Here is a 14985-nt window from a genome sequence, read left to right on the forward strand (position 1 = left end):
TAGTTATGGAAAATTATCAGATTGTATCAGTTGCTATGCCCCAAAAATAGTAGTTACTTTTGCCTTCATTGGATCACATCAACTATATCATACTGTGTTTAATAATGAAAGAAATAGCAAAATTCAAAACTTAAAACTTAGCATATAGTAGTATTGTTAAGTTTTGTCTAATACTCATGTACACAGTATTCTAGATATTCAAGAGGAGAAAATTCTAAAAGAAAATCAAGTTGTTGAAAAAAAATTACATATTTTAAAATCTAAAACTACAAACCCAACTATTGTTCATGTACAAAATATTATTGATAGATATTAAATAATCAAGAACCAATTAATTTTTCCACCCACACAAAAATTAGCTTAATGCTAGATACTAATGGAATTCAAAAGGAATTTAGTTCTTTGAATTATATCTCTCCTAAAATCCCAAACAATTTCTCAAAAACTAAACAATCCACAAAGTTATTCATCAACCAAACAAGCTAACTAAGTCCAAAATACAAAAATTCCAGCCACAAGACTCTACTTAAACTGATGTACTTTGAAGAATTTAAGTCTCATTTAAAAAATTAAGATTAAAAAAAAAAAAATTAAACTGTTAGACCCCAAGTTCCATACCAAAAAAAAAAATTAAGATTCAAACTCTACTCTCTTTTCTCTTCCATTTTCACAATTTTTGGGTCCCCAAATATTCCAATTAAATAGTAAACAACAAATTATTAATATAAGAAAAAGGAAATCTAATATAATTGTTGTGTATTGAACCATAAAAAGCAAATTATCAAGCACCATCCAAGAAAAACAAAATATTTTTTCCCCTTTCTTCAAAAGTTTCTAAGAAAAGAATGGTTACCAATTGATTGGTATGATCTTCAATAGAACAAAAAGCTTTTAGTGATTGCGAGGCTTGATTGTTGACATCTGTCAATGAGTGGACAAATGGAATAGAGATATATATATATATATATATATATATATAAAATGTTCATCATATAAAATGACAGGATCCCACTACAACAAATGTGGACTATGGTGACAAAACCTTTCATCACAATATGTCCTTTTTTCGTCACCAAACGCATATGGTGCGAAATAGCATTCGTCACCTAAGCTTCGTCACAGAATGTATTGGTGACGAAAATGTATCGTCACCAATAAAAAAAATGATAGGTGACAAAAATTTTTCATCACCTAATATTTTCGTCACTAAACCTTATTTTCAATGATGGAATATTTCGTCACCAAATGTATTTTTTTTTTTCCAATTTCAATAGATTAGGTGACGAAGTTTTGCATCACCCATTTTTTTTTTAATTTTATTTTATGATTTCAATAGATTAGGTGACGAATTATTTCGTCACCAATTTCTACTTATAGTCAAATATGGCGACGAAAATTATCACCAATTTTTATTTTATTAATATTCTTTACATGTACTTTCCATTACTTTAACCTGTTCACTTCTAACCAAATCCATAAATAAATAAAAATAAAAAAAATAAAAAAGACATCCATTCATTTCTAACCAAATCCATAAATAAATAAATAAATCCATACAATCTCAAAATGCAATAAAGATGTTCACAAAGTAATTACAACTATTTATATACAAATGATATCTTAGCTTCCAAACTTTATAAAAAATTATTTGAGTTCAAATAGTCCCACAAAAGCTATCTTTTTGCCACCAATCCCATATCTACACAAGTAAAAAAGGAAAATACATCAATAACAAACTAGATTGCAAACCTATATCTTTGGTAAGATGTAATACCAAAAAATATATACATTATTAGTAAGACAATGCAAAAAATGTCCACAAAAAACCCAATAACTAACTAGACAAAATAATAATAATACAACATCATATGAAGCCAAACTATTAAAGAAAGAAGATCCACAACACTCTCATCAAATAAAAACCAAACCCCCATTACAAACCATGGAGAATCATAAAGAATGCAGAAAAATCCCAATTTAAAACAAAACAAATAAAGTGAAATCTAAAACAAAAACCCAACCACCACAACAAATAAAAAATCCAGCCAACACTATTAAAAATAAAATAAAATAAAAACTAGCCACCACCATTTACACAAAACCCAACCACCACCATAAACATAAAACCCAGCCATCACAATTAACAAAAAACTCAGCCACCACCATAAACAAAAAACACAACCACCGCCATCAACACAAAAACCCAGCCACTACCATAAACAGAAAAGCCAACCACCACCATTAATACAAAAACCCAGCCACTACCAGAAACAAAAACCCACCACCACCATTAAACAAAAAACACAGCCACCACCATTAACACAAAAACTCAGCCACTGCCATAAACCAAAAACCCAACCATCACAATAAACAAAAAACCCACCACCAACATTAAACAAAAAACTTAGCCACTACCATAAACAAAAAACCCACCACCACCATTAAACAAAAAAACACAATCACCACCATTTACACAAAAACACAGCCACTACCATAAACAAAAAACTCAACCATCACAATAAAATTGGTGTGTGTTTTTGTTTCTATTTCCCTTTTAATTTCAGTGAGTTATGGTTCCTAACTAGAATTGACCATGTTGATATAATTGAAAACAATATTGCAGGGAGTGTATCTACATATCAAGTTACAGTTTATGTACACAACAAATGTCCCTTTCCTATATGGCCTGCAATAGCACCAAATATTGGCTATCCAAAACCCAAAACACAAAACATTTCAAGCATAAGAACAAACAAGCAAACCACATATAGGTAGTAGCTAAGCCAAGAAAATGGGTGGATAAACAAGCATATATGAGAAAACCCAAATCACAGACAAGATGAACTGAGCAACAAATCATATATTGGCAAAACTCACATGTTTTTAATGGCCACAACTTCTTCCAATTGCTTCCCCTTGACCCACTTAGAAGCTGAAAATTATGATAGAGAGCAATTAGAACAATCCCTTGCAATAACAAAGGCCACAATGTCATGAAAAAAGGACAATAAACTAAAGCAAAACACAAATGGCAACTTCCAAAAACTTGACAAATCAGTTAAAGAGACAAATATTTAAAAGCAATTTCTAACTCTAGACCAAGTTTCAGATATTTTCTATGGCCACTTATCCTAAATAAAATGGAAGTGTAGAAGTATTTAAGGGGCAATCTCAGTGTGAGACCTTGATGATGCAGTTATATAAAATGGTAAAGATTTTGGCATTCTACTACGAGGGCAACTGTGGTTGTTGAACAAAGAAGCCAAACACGTTGACCCTAAAAGCTAAATAATTTTAAAACACAAATATATATATATATATATATGGTAGCCCACATCAGTACAAGGTGCTCCTCAGCATCTTTAGACAAGCAATATCCTTTATACACACCTATGAAAGGATTCCACACCTATAAAGGAAGAGAAACTTTATTTCTGTCTGTTTTTAGTTTTTTATGAATGAATTCGTTAATAATACAACATAGCTCGAAGTTCAATAAGTTTTATTAAAGACATAAATTGAGAGAGATTACATTACTTTCTAACACAAAGGCATGCTTGAACTTGAATGCATAAAGAGCAATAGATGGACTCTAAAACCATCCAATGCAAATTCAACCCAATTCAACCCCTTTGAACAAGAAACCTAGGTTACACACTGCCAATTGAACAACGTAACAAACACATGCAAGAAAGCCTCTGTCTTAAAAACACAATGCCGACAAAATTAAAATTAATAATAAAAAAAAAACGATTCTATTTCACTTTCCTAATAAATTTTAGGGAATCCATAGAAACACACTAAATCTATCGAAATAAGAAAGACCCATAAGAGAAAATCCAATTGGGTATGTAAAAACTTGACTAAAAAATTAGACAAACCCACAAAGGAATTAACTTTTACATGTAAGTTTCAAACAAAGACAAAGTCAAAAACTTTAATTTGTGTCATTTTTTCTTGCGCATAACCATGAAACAAAAGGGAAAGACTCTATTACCTTCTCCAATCCCAAAATTTATGTCCTAAAACCAACACCCTCTCTAATCTCGAAATCAATATCCTGCTAATCCTGAAAGAAGAAAAAAGAGTGATGAGGGAGAGAAGAGTGATGAGAGAGAGAGAGAGGATCAATGACGACAATGAGAGAGAGCTTACCGGTCTTTTTGGGAGGCAGAGAGGCGTGGGTCTGTATGTGGGAGGAGAAAGAGAGAGTAACAATGTTTTGTTTACGCAAATAAAAAATAATCAAAAAAAAAATCAAAAAAATTTAGAACGCGCCTGAAAATTAGGCACCGCGCAAAAAGAAATTAAAAAAATTTGAGATGCTATTTTCACAATATTTTTACAATATTTTAACAACAAATCATAATACAAAAATTTTTTTTTTTTCCAACATTAACAATAACAACCTACCACTTAATTATAAAAATATTGTGAAAATATAGGCAACAAAACAACGACAACCACACCCATTTTTTTTTTTAGTTTTTAATCTAGAATCAATGAGAACCACACGCATTTGATAGAGATTAGAGATTAGAGAGAATGAAGTAAATATAGTAATGGAAAATGGAGAGCAAACTTACGCTGGCATTAGATTTTCTGAAATAAAAGTTGAATCATGCATTTTCGAAGAGCTATTTTATAGGCATTCTTGGAGCTAACCAAAATGAAGAAAGAGACGAAAAAGGAGAAAAGTATCAGACTATTAGAAAGACAAGAAGAAAGAAGATAGAGAGCTAAAGAGAGAATTTAGAATTGACGGTGAGGATGAAGTTTTGTATGTGAGAATTTTGGGATTTTGTTAATTGATAAGACTAGAGAGTACAATTTATATTAAAAAAACCAAAAAAAAAAAAAAAAAAACTAAAGAGAATAAAAGGCAAGACTAGGGAACACGTGTATGAGATAAGAATGGGGAGAAAAAGTTTTGGGGAGTGGGGCCGAATGAAAAGTGAAAACAAGTAAAAAGGAAGTTAAAAAAGAATTATGTTAGGCACACAATTTTTTACACAATTTTGTACCATAATTTGTCATATGGTGAGTTATGATTGATAAAGATATGTCAGTGGGTCATGTGAGGATATACCCTTACTAATCACAACTCATCATAAGGCAAGTTGTGATATAAAGTTGTGTCAAAAATTATATCTCTAGCATAATTTGTTAAAAAATTCATTACGTTGTCCAAATTTTTTGAAAGTTTTTAAATAATATAAAAGATATTTTATCATATTTGTAATAAATTACAAAAAATATCATCTTTTCTTTAATTAAAATATGTTTTAATAATTTAATCTCTTTATATATAATTTTAATTAAAATTGTTAAATTTTGTACATATATTTTATTATTTTTATATTAATAAATTATTAAAATAATTATTATTTGTCCAACCGAGGTTTGCCATGACTGTACATTGTAGAGGGTACAAACACAACTTCTTTGTCCTCAAAAACGTTATTATATATTATATTTTGTTAAAAGTCACCTTAATTAAGCTTTTTTTTCTTTTTCTTTTTCTTTTTCCTTTTTGTGATAATTATGACTAGAAAAAAAAATAGTAATTTTAGTTAATTAAATAACTAAACTTAAAAAGTTACTTAATTTTTATATAACATTAATTGATTATTTATATATAATAATTTATTTATTTTTAGGATTACAATTAAACATATGTGATTGTTCATTCCGAGGAAAATTAAATAAATTTAAACAAAAAGTGTACCATTAGCAATTTCTCTTTGGTGAAAATAAATAGCACTCTTACTATACAACAAAGACCAAAATGAAAACATCACATTGAAGTTAATTATCAATTAGAAAAATATTATAGCAAACACATTGAGAGAAACATTCTTGTAGCCTAGAGAAGGGAAACCATAAAACAAGTTACAACAAACATGATCAAATGCCAAACTCAAATCAATTTTGAAAAAGAAAAAATATATTGGAATAGTTTTGAGGTCATGAAAACTTAAACTCATTCATCATGAAATCCCAAAATTGAATATTTTATTTTTTTCAAGTAATGAGATGGAAATAAATAAATAATAAGAATAATAAAATAACAAAACTCATTTTGAGTTCATACCCTTTGGACCTGGGCTACTAATGTTTGCCTCTTATATGCATCAGTTTTGGCAGATATACTTAAGTCATGACAGAAAGAACGGTTAAAACACTCAAGAAACTATCCCATTGAAGGCCATACTGATCAATTTGCGAAGAGAGAACAACTAATAATTTATAAAGAAAGAAATAAGAGGTGAAGAGGTTGCAATCTATAGTTGACTGTCAAAATTCCATATAATAGTAGCATCTGAAGAGTCTGGGTTAATAGAGAGACACACAGTAGAGTTGGAGATAGAGTAACACTTGAATTTAAGGAGATGCTCAATAAATGTCAATCGATAAATTGAAAAATAAAAATGAAAAAAAGAAAATAAATGACGACATGACGTCGATGTGGCATAACTGGAGCATAGCAACAATAAATGCTACACTTCAGCTTTTAGATATATATAAATATAGATTGTCAATCATGCTATAAGATGCAATTTGCAAAGTTTGTTACAATTGGGTTGTGACTTGTGATTATAAGTTTTCATAGTTTGGAATGAAAGTGTAAGTACCCTAAAGTTTAAGGCGGTTTTCTATAACTCTCTCTCTCTCTCTCTCTCTCCTCTCTCTCTCTCTCTCTCTCTCTCTCTCTCTCTCTCTCTCTCTCTCTCTCTCTATATATATATATATATGTATATATAAAAGTTAAATAACCATATTAATTAGTAGGCATATTGTTGACAATTTTTTTTTTTAAAGTAAAGCAGGTGTTAATATTTGCATTATGATACTATTTTTCACCATTTATATTGTTAAGTTATGAATTTTCTCATAACATTAGTGTCGGCTTATTCCATGACAAAAAGTGTTGTAATTACTTTAATTTTGTTCCTTGTATTTTGTGGGATTTTATTGTATTAGGTTTAGTATTAAATTGGTGAAGAATCGAGCATGAAATGAAGAATTAGTAGATTTCGCGAGAGGCTCACGAGAAGCTAACCCATGAAGTAGCCATATGAGAAGCACATGTTGGAAGCTGAGTCATGCTAGCCTGGAGGATTTTACAAGTGTCTCACGGGTAAGGCGTTCTCGCAAGATACCCGTAAAACTCTTTGCCCAAAAGATTTTTAAATGTGACTTTCTTACCCTTCACCCATACTATATATTCTCTCATTACCCACAAAAGTATAAGGAGGCCATTCAGAGAGAAAAAACCCTAGATAGGTTTTCTATAACACACACACCCATTTTTTAGAGAGAGAGAGAGAGCTACTCATCCTTAGTGAGAAATCATTTTAGCCTCTTCTCCTTCCTCTCCCATTGTCATACCTTGAGAGAAGATTTGTACCCAAATACAACCCACTCCTTTTCAGAGTGTAGAGAGTGTTTTGGAGTTTTGGAAGTTTTGGGGATTTGTCAAAAGAAACCAGTGAGGCTTGACAGATGCAATTGGGCGTATTGCGTGATCCGAAGAGTTTGAGAAGACAAGGCTTCGTTAAATCAGTTGGTAGCAGGAGTTTGGAGGGTTCAAGTACATGGGGTAGACTAGGCTTGGCGAGTCTTTTGTTATTTGTGTACTCCAACTTTATTCTCTAATGGATCGATTACCGCTTGCAGGACAGCAGAGAGGTTTTTCGCCAAGTTCTTCGGTTTCCTCTTCGATAACACGTCTTGGTGTTATCTTGTAGTTGCATCTCTCTTCCCTTACTCTTGTGCTTTACTTTTATTGTTTGTTGTTCATATTTATGCACTAGAGTAGTATCGGTTCATTACGCACATTTACTCTTGTTTCTGCACTTTGATTAAGTAAGAGTAAAAGCATTCTAGCCATATTTTTAATTGGGTGTGTAAACAGCTCTTGTGTTTTTACACAATTTTGAACTTTCATATATGATATCCCAAAATTTATAAAAAAAAAAAAAAAAAAAAAAAAAAAAAAAAAAAAAACTGCCTATAATTAGAGTATCCCACAATCATGTAAATAACTTAGATTGATTATTGCACAATAAGACCCAACAATCATATACCTAACTCCTTCACAATTCAAAATCATTGTGGTGAAGTGCCACAAATCAAATGGATGATCAACTAATTTTCACTAATTAAACATCTTGTAGTTACAAATTAGCTAGTATATATCCTTCCAACGAAGAAAAAAAAAGAAAAAAAAACAAGTTTATTATATACTAAGATATATCTACATACCTGCAAAGGATAGATTACTAACACCAATTTATTCCTCATCCTTGAAGTCTTGAAGCCCATATACTTCACTTTGAAGAAGAATATTTGTTAGATTCTAAAGATTTAGGATTAAATGTTTAGATTCCTATTTTGTGTATGGTGGCAAATCGAGAACAAAAACATGTCGTTTAGGTGTTAGACATTGCTCAAGATTGTACAAATCAATATTCAAGAACATTCAAGCTGTAAAAAGGAGAGTTCAAGTTCAGTGAAGTTCGACTGATCGAAAATTAGATTCGACCGATCAAAAATCATAGTAAATCAAATTTTACAAATTTTAAATCAGGCTGAAGCCCTCGAGAACATTTAGGGTTTCAGTCCAACACTTCTAAGTATAAAAGGAAAACCCTAACTACGTTTTAAAGACTCTTGGAAGACTTGTGATGGTTGGTTTCATTGGTTTTCCTAGGTCATCATATTACTGTCTTCTTTGCTTTTCCACACTAAGTAATATGTTTGCATGAGTTCAACATAGATCTAAATATTTAGTCTGAGTAACTACTTGGCTAATTAATTAGGTTAAACTAATCTGGTTTGTATGGGTCCAAACAAAACAAACAAGTGATATAAGAGCGAGTTAGCTCTTGTTTAGGTAGTTTTACCTTGAGTTGATCCTTAACCCCTGCTGTCATGGAATATAATCACTCTCCAGTGATCCCTCCCCATTTCAATGGGAATAACTATACCTATTGGAAGGTAAGAATGAAAGCCTTCTTGAAATCTCTAGATGAGAGAGTTTGGCTATCTGTGGAAAATGGTTGGGAGAGACCTACCACTGATATGGGTGAATGGACTACTTCTCAAAAATAAGTGGCAAGCTTTAATAGCAAGGCTATGAATGCAATATTCAATGCCGTTTCTATGGAAGAATTCTAGAGGATCTCTAATGTAGAGGTTGCACACACTGCCTGGAATATCTTGCAAATTGTGCATGAAGGCACTAAAGCTGTAAAGATTAATAAACTGCAACAGTTAATCTCTAGGTTTGAAAACTTTAGAATGGCAGATGATGAAACTTTTGACGAGTTCTATGCCAAATTGAATGACATAGTAAACTTGGCTTTTAACTTGGGTGAAGTATATAATCAACTTAAGATTGTTAGGAAGATACTTAGATCCTTAACTGAAGACTTTAGACCCAAAGTCACTATCATAACAAAAAGTAAGGATGTTGACACTATTCCTGTAGATGAACTTGTAGGATCTCTTCAATCCTATATGAGTTTGACTTACCCAGGACTAGCAAATCCAAATCTATAGCCCTAAAATCTATTGATGATGTAGATGATTGTGGATTTGATGATGAAATCTCTTTTACAAAGATTGCTTATCTTGCCAAGAATTTTATAAACTATCTAAGAAACAATAATAGAAAGGCAAGAAATTGAAACAATGTTAACCCTAAGAATGTGAAGAAGAATGAAACAACTAAGAATAATACTTCGGAAAAATCAAAAGACAAAATTGTTCAATCTTTTAACAATGCTTTAGGCCAATAGTGTTTTGGTTTGTTAGGACATATGTGTTTCACGTGTTAGGAATATATGTCATGATTTTATGTAATTAGCCAATCATTTGACAAAATGCACTTTACTTCTATTTGGGTAGATTTAGGATGTGTTTAAATACTTCAAGAAATCATATTTCAAGATCAAGTGTTGAAGCTTTCAAGTTTGTCCAAGAAAACAAGCTGATAGTGTAAATTCATTAAACCTCAATAGCTGGCTCGATAGTTGCATCTATCGAGCTTAAGAAAGCTGTTCAAAGCCCCGTGTGCTCGACACCTGCTCGACACCTTCTATCTGTCGAGGTTTAAGAATTTCAGAATTCTGATTTGATTTTCTTAAGATCCGTGAATATGTCTTTGGGCTTTCTTTTCTCCTAACCCTAGACATATAAAAGGATTGTTTTAAGGGCCGTCAAATAGTTCACAAGTTGCACAAGCATTGAGCAAACTCTGTTCAAGTAAATTGTGACCGGAGACAAAATTCTTGACCTAGTTCATCTCTTTCTCTTGAAAAAGTTGCTGTGTATGTGCACCATAGGGTTTTGTGACCAAGCATCTTCTTGATCTTCATCGTGTTGATGAACTAAAGAACTTTGCAACCAACAATCTTCTTAGTTGGTAATTGAAGTCGCGTACTGAGATCCATGCAATTGGTTAGTCACGTACTTGGGAGTCGTTCATCAGAAAGGGAAACTATCACTACAAAATAAGTCCAATTGGGTATTGGGATAAGGGTTCAACTGTAGGTTGGTAAGGTACTTGGGATTCCTTTACTTGTAACCGCTTGTTGTGACAATAGTAGAGTTTCGGGAGTGGTGACCTGAAAATCACCCGGTAGGATTTTTGTCATTAGGTTTTCCCCATTCGTAAACAAATCACCGTGTTATTTATTTTCCGCTACATAATTAGTTTATTGGTGATTTGTTTGTGTTACGATGCGTTTGCATGATAAATTGATTAATTAATAACTTGACTAATTAATTAATTAATTTCTATCACAATGGGTCATTTAGTTTGTGGTCTATCATGGTTGTTAAGGGTATGGTTATCTTAGGTCAGAATGTCCTACATATTTAAGATCAAAGGGAAAATTTATGGCCGTTACCCTTAGTGATGATGAAGTTTCTAATCATGAGTGTGAAAGTGATCAAGAAGGAAATTTCATGCCTTTCACTACTACTGCTGAAGTAAGTAAGCCTGAAATTGTTGATGAGAACCCTTCTAATAGGGAACTCTCTAAGAATGCTAACTTGCAAGAGGCTTATAACAAGCTTTGCAAGATTGTAGCAAAGGATGCTATGAATGTTAACTTAGGTTTGAAAAAGATTAACACTCTTGAGAAAGAAAAGAAAAATTTGTTGGTAAAATTGTTTGATACTAATGAGCTTATAACTACTGTTAAGATTGAGAACATGTCTTTGGTTGAAAAAATTAGAAGTTTAGAATCTGAATTATTTGTTATTAGAGAACAACTTGATAGGATTTCAACTTCTAAACTAAACAACTTGCTAAATGTTCAAAAATATACTTATGATAAAATAGGGTTAGGGTTTGTTGAAAGTGTTTCTTCATCTATTGTTACTCCTACTAAGTTTGTTCCTGCTATATCTATTCCTAAACTAGAAGTTAAGATACCTAAAGAAGAGGTTCTAACTACTAGGAAGATTAGGTAGATCTTAGTGAGAAAAAACCCAAAAAACCTACACATTCTAAAGGTAAGAAACAACACAAACCTCAGCAGTTTTGTCACTTTTGTAGTGGAGCTGGGCATACTCGCCCAAACTGTTTTAAGTTGCAAGCCACAAAGCAAGCAACCAAGCAAAAAGTGTATGTGTCAAAAGCACAAGATCCTATAAAACTTATTCATGAATTGGTAAAGGCTCTTAACCTTTATGCCAATGCTGGAGTTGATCAACAATCTCATTTGTTTAGAAACTCCAATACTAGGTTTGCATCTAAGAGAGGGTGGATGCAAAAGACTCAATCTCAGTGAGCCTATTTGACATGGTCCTAATGCTTTAACTCTCGATCCTTTTGTCCAAAATGTTTTTTATTAGGATTTTTTTTGCATTACATTCATGCATTTCATTTTAGGTTGTTTAGGATGTTTTTAAGTTTTTTTTTTTTAAATAAAAAATAATAGAAAAAAAATTTGTATTACACATCACTTATTATGTAATTGAGGTTGGCCAATGAAATTTTCATTTCATAACTATGTACCTTGTTTAGCTTCGATGAGCTATTTTATGCACTTTGCTAGTTTGTGCTATGTAGTGCTTTATTGTGTAAGTTGTTCATAGTCTTTAAACAAATTGAGAGTTCGTTTAGACCCCTTAATTAGCCAAGTGATTACTTAGATTAATTTCTAGATCTAGGTTAAACACAAATAAATCATATCATGCTAAGTTACAGAAAAGTAAATAACACCATGATATGATTACCTAGGAAAACCAATGAAACTAATCGTTTCAAGGTAAAAACCTAGAGAGGATTTGACCTAGCTATCCTTAAGGTAAAACAAATCCACTGAAAGTTCAAAAACGTGTATAAACACCTTTGAACGTTTAGACCCCCAAATTACAACTTAACCAATTTAAGCAATATGTCAAACAACTAGTGTGCGGAAACTTAATATAAGCTATAATATGGAATTGGTAAAAACTATCTAAGCCGAAACAAAAACACAATCCACAACAGATAATAAAAAGGCAAAGATAGAGAGGAAGGAAGATGCAAACACAAAGACAACACGCGATGTGTTATCGAAGAGGAAACCGAAGCCCTCGGCGTAAAACCTCTCCGCCGCCCTCCAAGCGGTAAATAATCCATTAGAAAATACAGTTGGGATACATGGACAGCAATAGACCCTCCAAGCCTAATCTACCCAGTGCATCTAAGCCCTCCAAGCTTCTTGCTCCAACGAGGTTGCGCCGAACCTTTTTCTTTTCTAGCTTCCCGGATTCCACTACTAGACCGTAGCATCAACCAATGAAGATTGGTTCCTTCCTAACTGCTTCCCAGAAATCCAAACAGCTCTCTCACAGTAATGATAATGGTGAGAATCAGGTTTGGTATAATGCCTCTCAAGGATTTGACAATGGAGAGGAAGAGAGTTGAGGAATTTGAAGAGACTCTAATGTATAGATTGTGGGTGAATCAATCTTGTTTTTCTTTAGGGTTTCTCTCTCAAAATTCTCTCTGGAAGCTCTCTTACAATCGTGGATAAAAGGGGTATTTATACTGGAGTGGGAGAGGAATGTGAAACGTCAGGTTTTACAAAACAGGGGTGGCTCGCGGCTTGACCTCGCGGCTTGACTAAGTTGCGAGATCCAGTCGCGAGATAACCGTATGGCCAGTTATCCTGTTTTGTCCTGTAGTGCTCCAGCTTGCATGACTGTTCACCTTCCAGTATGCTTGGCACGTGTGCTGCGTCTGCAGCTTGCAGCCGCGAGTCACCCGCGAGGTCCAGTCGCGAGTCTCTGTTTTCTTGCACACTCTTGAGTAATCTTCACTCTATCTCACTCATTACCCTTACATCAAACCCACCTAAATACAGGGTTACTAATTGCTGAATTACAAGCAAATTTGGTACGGAATAAAGCCAATTAGATGGTTGAATAAATTCAACCTTACATCCACTATAAGAGAATTGAAGTTTTTACAATCAGATTTAACCCTAAATCTATTGCTATCTCATTTAGTAAATTACTGACACAACCACGTGCAAGCTCTGAATCTACGGATTCCTTCTTTTCTTGGATTTACAGCAACACAAGAACACCCTTGCTTGTGACTTTGAGACTCCACTCAAAGGTTTTAGATCACCTTCAATTGTTGATCTTGTAGCAGCAACTTCTACAACACCGAATCTTGAGATTCTTCAAGAAATATTGCCGGTAGAAGACTTTAAAGAGGTTTGGGTATAAAAATGCTAGATTTACAATTGGAGGCACAAGATGCACTCTTTTCTCTCTAAGAGCTCTGAAAACGTAGATAAGATTTTCCTTTATATACTAGAAGTGTTTCACTTGAAACCCAAAACATTTAAGTAGAGTTTGGGCTAAAATAGAATTCTGCAGAAATTTCATGTCTACAATTTTCGATCAGTCGGATCTAATTTTCGATCGGTCGGATTTCACTGAATTCAAATTCTTCTTTCTGCAGCATTTATGTTCTTGTGTTATGACTTGTAACACCTTGAGCATTGTCTAATAAACTCTATAGACTCTAAGATCCATACCTAAACAAGTTTGTGCTCATGGTTCGCCAATTGTTCTAAACTTTTAGAACCTAACACAAATGATCTTGATTTGGATGTCACATTCGTTTGATTGTAAGGACTAAAATATCTTAGGAGAAAGGCATATATAATCATCTCACCGCTGAACTCACCAATCATGAACACCTGTTTGCAATTCATAAAAGCTGTGCTCGGTAAGGTGTAGCACTTGCACAGCAAGATAAAACAAGGTGCTAATTTCAAAAGAATAAGAAATAAAAGAATATCAAAAGGAAAAAAAAAAAAAAAAGCTTAAAGGATCAAAATGCTTTAACATGATTGCAAGTGTGTTTTCTAGGAGATGTGAGAGTTATATGATGTAACTTTTTAGGTGATAGTCACTTTCAAACTAATATGATTGATGATGCAGAAAATTTGTTTGGTTACTATCTACATATCACATTTTCAGTGCTTTGTACACATTCTAGTTGCACTGACAACACGCAACTCTTTGCTAAGCATAGTACATATGATTGTGTTTTAACTAATATGGCCATCTTAAGTTGCTTATTTGTGATTTTTAATAAATTTTTCTTGAATTGGGATGAATTTTAAGAGAAATGTAAAAAAATATATTAGTGAATTCTTTTAAATCTTTTGGGATCATTTGTATGCATTTCATATCACGAAAATAGTTTTCATTATGTTTTTGAATAATTTTTCAAGGATTTCAAAAATTCCAGATTGTTATGTTTTCGATCGATCAAACTTGTTTCTCGACTGATCAAAAAAACTCAGTTTTTAGGCCAAAACACTCTGTCCACTTTGATTCCTCTTTGATTGCTCTTTAGTCAGTCGAATTCTTAAAAGCCTTTCTTCAATCGCTGTTTAATTCTTCTCGATCAATCGAAATTCGAAAATTTTGAATTCTTAAGGCTTGATAAATCAGTTT

At 32.6% G+C, this 14985-nt stretch overlaps 1 long non-coding RNA gene across 3 annotated transcripts; it reads right to left on the bottom strand.

The window, feature by feature from the left end:
- Positions 1–1563: 1563 nt before the first annotated feature.
- On the bottom strand, positions 1564–4782 carry LOC115959523. Of its 3 annotated transcripts, XR_004084902.1 has the most exons (5): positions 4587–4782; positions 4156–4186; positions 3998–4069; positions 2878–2932; positions 1564–1699 (listed from the first exon to the last, which is right to left on the bottom strand). It is a non-coding gene; the product is annotated as an uncharacterized LOC115959523 (long non-coding RNA). The 3 variants fall into 3 exon arrangements; XR_004084903.1 differs by lacking the exon at positions 4156–4186 and having other exon boundaries at positions 1565–1699; positions 4587–4778; XR_004084901.1 differs by lacking the exon at positions 4587–4782 and having other exon boundaries at positions 1567–1699; positions 4156–4249.
- Between the last annotated feature and the right edge of the window lie 10203 nt (positions 4783–14985).

This window comes from Quercus lobata, chromosome 9 (assembly GCF_001633185.2).
Source record: "Quercus lobata isolate SW786 chromosome 9, ValleyOak3.0 Primary Assembly, whole genome shotgun sequence".
Classification (NCBI taxonomy): domain Eukaryota; kingdom Viridiplantae; phylum Streptophyta; class Magnoliopsida; order Fagales; family Fagaceae; genus Quercus; species Quercus lobata.